Source organism: Hyperolius riggenbachi, chromosome 7, assembly GCF_040937935.1.
Source record: "Hyperolius riggenbachi isolate aHypRig1 chromosome 7, aHypRig1.pri, whole genome shotgun sequence".
Lineage (NCBI taxonomy): Eukaryota > Metazoa > Chordata > Amphibia > Anura > Hyperoliidae > Hyperolius > Hyperolius riggenbachi.
Window position 1 is genome coordinate 112,937,923 of NC_090652.1, and position 6,000 is coordinate 112,943,922.

The following is a 6,000-nucleotide window of genomic DNA, read 5'->3' on the forward strand; positions in this document are numbered from 1 at the left end:
GCAGCAGCAGAGCAAGCCATCAAGCCCAACTCACGGCAGCGCAACAACAAATATGGAAAAGTGGTGCTGGAGGAGCACCAGTAAAGATGGCGCCACCACTATAGGTGGCAATATTAAAAGCCATGATTAGCAGCAATAAACAGTAATTATGGCACCTGATAAATGACGGAAACCAGAATTTTCATTCATTGCTGCTGATCGCGGCTTTTAATATTGCTGCCTATGGCCATAGCAGGGTGGCTTATGGGGGTTAAGATTAGGCACCAAGGGTGGTTAAGTTTAGGGGCACCAGGGGAGGTGGTTAAGTTTAGGCACCTGGGGGGGGTTTAGTTAAGGTTAAGCCACATTTCACCTATACTCTACTAGTGGCTGTCTCATGCGCTATTTTCAGCCTTCGCCAGTTACTGGGATCTATCAAAGGGTCTCTTTTATTAGTGTTTCCCATGGGAGCTCTCTGTTATTGGAGTGTGTTATGGGGTTATGGGGTGGCTGTCTATTATATGATGGTTGTCATTTACAGAAAAGGTGTCATAGGGGTCTGTATGTTATTGGGGTCTGTCATGGGATGCTGTCTGCTCAGTAGGGTTTGTCATGTATTGCTGTCTATTACTGAGGTTTGTAATGTGAGACTGTATGGTACATGGGGAGCGGTCATGGAGGTGCTGTCTGCTACTGGGTCTGTAATGTAAGGCTGTCTGGGCCATGGGTGCTGTAATGGGGGTGCAGTCTGTAACTGTGGTCAGTTAAGAGGTGCTGTTTGCTACATACGGTTTGTCATGGGGAGCGCCAATGCAAAGCAGAATTTTGTGGTAAGACTAGCAGTAATTAAAAAGCTATTTTTAAAATTCAAAACAAATGCAGCCAGAACCAGTTTAGCAACTGCTGTTTCGGGGAATACATCCTTTCACAAGCTGTGAAGCTGATCAAGGAGACAACATCAAGCTCCAGTTTCTATGGGAATACCTGATACAACATGGTGTCTTTGAATTTTTAGATTTTCCAGTTCTTCATCATGGTGTGTTCCTGGCTGGCTGGGAGATGATTGGTTGTCACTTTCTGTTTTATGATTGACTCTTCACTTGTGATCTCCATATAAATGGGGTTTGATGGTTCCTCCTGTCCTGATACTTGATCAGCTATACAGCTTGACAAAGAGTGTATTTCCTGAAGCAGCAGGCTGTCACTTTACTTGCTGAACTGGTTTTGCGTGCACTGGTTTGGAATTTTAAATGGATCTACAATAAAAGATCTTTTAACTATTACTATTGGTGGCAAGCATAACTGTGAAGATTGGCTAGGATTCTATTACCTGGTCCACACCCTTACTTGTCAGTCTCTCAGGACAGAGAAAATAAACTTTTTAGAAATAAACCATTTCTAGACAGCTCTGTGCTTGAGGCGACCGCCTGTAGTGCCAGTGTTTTGAAACGCCTCTGCTCGGTCTGTCATGGAGGGTCTGTGTGCTACTGAGAACTGTCATAGATTGCTGTATTTATATATTCTCTGTAATCTAGCCAGATCATTTATCTGAATTAGTTAGATAAGACAGAATCCGAATAGTGTATCACAGCTTCAATAACAATATTATTATCTATAAAGGCAAATGTATCTCAAGGACCTGCCTCGGAGAAGCTGCATTTCATTGTTAAAGAGACTCTGTAACAAAATTTTCAGCCTTAGTTCTTCTATCCTATAAGTTCCTTTGCCTGTTCTAATGTGCTCTGGCTTACTGCAGCCTTTCCTAATTGCACAGTGGCTGTGTTATCTCTGTTATATGATCTAATCTGTTTCCTTCTGTCGGCTCTGTCGGGCTAATGGCCCATACTCACGAGGGACTTTTGTCGCCTCAACACGCGGCGCGCGCGTGTTGCGGCGACAGGTCGCCCGTGAGTATGGGCCGTCGCACGCCCGCGCGCCCCCGAACTGTCGCCCGTCGCTATGTCGCCATGCGATTGAAACTTTCAATCGCATGGCGACAGTCGCCGCTGCCCCCCCGCCGCAACTGTCGCTAGTCCGCGTGAGTACGCGGACTAGCGACAGCAACCTCCATTGAGGTTCACAGACCTTCCGGCGGGGGGAGGAGGAACGTCAGCGACAGCTTCCGCCTTGCCGCTGGTCCCTCTTCCACATGTGTACGCGGAGGGACCTGGCGAGAAGCTGTCGCCGGCCTGTCGCCCACACGCTCACGTGTGCTGGCGACAGGCGAGTTTTGCAGCCCGTGAGTACGGGCCTTTAGGCTTGAATGTGTGGAATGTGCAGGGCTGCTTGTGATTGGATAGAAGCGATACACACCCTCTGCAGGCCTCCTGCAGGCTCTGTATGACTCACACACTCTGCTTATGTGAGCCTATCACAAGCTGATTAATTTGTTTGTAAACACTGCCTAAAACTGTTAATTACAAGCCAGGATTGCAGCAGAGAGTGGCAGAAACAGCACAGAGGGGCCCAGAAGAACATAATGAATAGAATGGTATGCTTTTTGCTGTAAAAATTTTAGAGTACAGATTCTCTTTAACTAAGCATGAGGTGTAATAAAATGTAACTCTGAAACACAATTAATACTCACTCCATGACTCCTGGTGTTTTTAACACCAGAAATAGTTTTTAGTTTCAAAGATTTTTATAGAAAGATTGCAGATATAGACAGTTCGTGTGTGCGCGCATGCTCATAACACTGCCGGGAGATACGAACTTCGGTTGGCGCAGCCAATGTGAAGAGAAGATGGTGATGAGGGACCAGTGGTGCAGCACCCTGTAGGTAAGTAATGTTACCCACCAACCTCCACCCCCCCCCCCCCCAATGGCAGTATCAGTTTAGAACATCCCCTATAGGGAGGTTAATTTTTTTTGTCAATTGGTGCTTGGTTCCCTATTATTATTTGTAGTATGGGAATCTAACTGAACCATCTATAAATCCTACTGATTGTATCACACAAAGCAAAAGAGGCCCAGTAACACTTTAGGAGCCTGATTCACAGAGCTGTGCTAAATGATAGCACGGCCGCGAATACAGGTTTGCGCGCATAATAGTAAAGGTTTGCCGCATTAACTTTCCAGTTCACACGATAAAATATGTGTCAGCGCGTGAACGGGATGGTTAATGTGCGCAAACCTTTACTATTATGTGTGCAAACCTGTACGCGCGCTAACCCGCGCGATAAGCATATCATTTAACACAGCTTTGTGAATCAGGCTCTATCTGTGATCAGCATCATTAGTCTGAGTAACATTATAACTTTTCCTAGGGTGATTTTAAGTTTATTGTATTTGATATTTGTTCTTGTTAACTTTTGGCTATGATTTGTGCATGTGACCATGCAAGGTTGATGTAACATCAACTGTAGGTTATCTTTTGTTCTATTACACTGACATTTTTCCAGATATAACATTTTCCTAAAAAAAGAAAGTCTGGTCCAGCATAACTACAGGGGATCAGCCCCTGCAACCGAAGGGGGGGCCCAGAGCTGTAAGGGGGTCCCAACTGGTACTTCACTCCCTACGATAAACGGGCCCATCCTTCATATCAGGTGTTTTTGTGGCTACACTTGTTATGGATGTGAAGATTAATGGCCACACTTGTTTTATGAGCCTCGCAAGAGGGGGCACGAGGCTGTGAGGGTCACCAGGGATAGGCCAGGAAAGGGGTGTGAACATGGGGGCTCTTCAAAGTTTTGCTGGGAGCCCCATGATTTGTAGTTACGCCCCTGGTACAGTCTTTCAATTGTTTTAGCTAATCCGCACATAAAATAAATAAAATCACGTGATCCTTAGAAGGTCTTAAAAATAGGTGCAATTTTACACCATATTACACCATAACATAATTAATTTATCAAAGTCTACGTCAAAATGCAGAAGCTGTGTGTGAAAATTACACCCTTACACCCTTACCATCAAGCGTGACCACCTCTTTAAGTAGAAGTTTTAGTAGTTTGCTGGTCTGGAGGATTCAGGTGTGTATTAGCACAATGCCAAGGAGGAAAGTCATCAGCAATTAATGAGAAATAGTTGTTGCTGCACCTCAGTTTAGGAAGGTTTAGGACTCGTTTCCACCAGCTGCGAATTTGCCACGCATCGCATCAAAACTGACGCCAATGCATGCCATAGGTGTAGTTTCCATTACATTAAAGTTTTGCGATTCAATGCGCCCTGGTAAAAGAATCAGATGCATGCTGCAGATATCCGCATCATGCATCCGATTCCCTTAGGCAGAAAAAGACGGCCACATCCAGACTTCCGGAAGTACACCGGAAGTCACCAGTGGGTAGTTGTGGTGCATGAGCAGTGGAAACGGGCCCTTAGGAAGGTTTGAAAGGTCATTTAAAGAAATAAAAAATGAAGTCCATCATTCTACAGTGAGACAGTTAATTTAAAAGTGGAAAACATTCAAAATAGTTGCCAATCTTCCCAGGAATGGATGTCCTAGCAAAGTCACCCCAAGATCAGACCATGCCTTGGGAAATTGTAAAAAATCTCAAGAGCTTCCTCTCAGACAATACAGACTTAAGTTTGCATGTTAAATGTTAAAATTCATGATAGAACAATAAAAAGTGAACATGTATGGCTTATTTAGAAGGTTTCAGCTGAGTATAGAGGGTTAGTGATTGTTAATTTAGAAGGGTTGCCAGAAAGCCTCCATCTTGTGAGATAAAATATTAATGTACAATAGCTGCATGTAAGAATGGAAAATATCTCTTCATGCTGTGTATATTCTTATTTTATACAACTAAAAATACTCTATTCCTATTTATAGGAACTGAAAATACGCCGTAATAGGAATTTATTAGGACTGCTACTCAATTTTCCTTTTTTTGTTGAAAGGTTGTTTTTATGCAAACTACTGTGTCATATCAATTTTTAATTTTATATGAACTTTTTATTTAATATCTACAATACAATCTGCATCCATAATCAGGCTAATAAAAAGACTTAAGGTGGCCACACACCATATGAGTTTTTAAATATCTGTTCAATTCAAGAATAGCAATCAATTTTTCTGACTGATTGTAATAATTCAAAAATCTGACCAATGTACCACACACCTATGTTCAATTTTTCCCCAATCATGAAAAAAATAATTGAAAGCTCAGAAAAAATTGAGTGGAACTGTACATCAAGTAATTGATAATCCATTACATACCATACCATTTTTGATAAAATTGGTCTGAGGTTTCCAAGAGGTCCAGTCTCCAAAAATCGAAAAAAACCCAGGAACATTAAATTGGCTTTATTGATCAAAAAGGAATGAAAAGCTCACGATTTTTCGGGACAACCAATCGAAATTATCAAATTGGTGAACATTGGATCTTTTAATTATATGGTGGCTGGCCACCTTTAGAACCAGATTTTGCTACCTAAATATGACGTAGCAGTAGCACAGTGAAAACAGACAATATGACAATCAAGCAGCTAGTACAGTAACAGTTAACAGTAAGGAAACTATTCATTTTACAAATATACAGCTTTGTGGTGTTCTGTTCTGTAGTCCAGCTGTTGCAGCATTACTGTTAGTGCTGCAGGTATTTGTACAGCTCATCATTAGGAATGTCTATCATCAAGGGGAGAAATCTGTGTTTGTGCCTGGAAGTTTTTATTTTGTCAGTTTGGTATTTCACTCTTAGGGCTCTTTCACAGTACGACGTTAAGGTCGCACGTTAGGGAAGTTCACAACGCATAGTAATGCACAGCAATGCAAAGTCTATGCGACATTCACAGCGCACAGGTTGCGTTAGTGAGTAACGTGCTGCGTTTTGAAAGAGTGCTGCATGTTGTGCGTTCAGCAATGATTCTGCAGCGTTGGAGATGTTGCACATGCCAGTCAGGAGCCAATATCAATGGCTCCTAACCCTGTGATCACTGTGACCCAATCACATTGGCACAGTGCTGTTGCTGTGCAAGAGCTGTTTTGTCATGGCAAAAAAGAGTGAGGGCAAAAGAATAGTGGGTCTGTTCTGGAGGAGACCTTCCAGAAAAACACAGAAAACCCAGGAGCGATGTATAGTG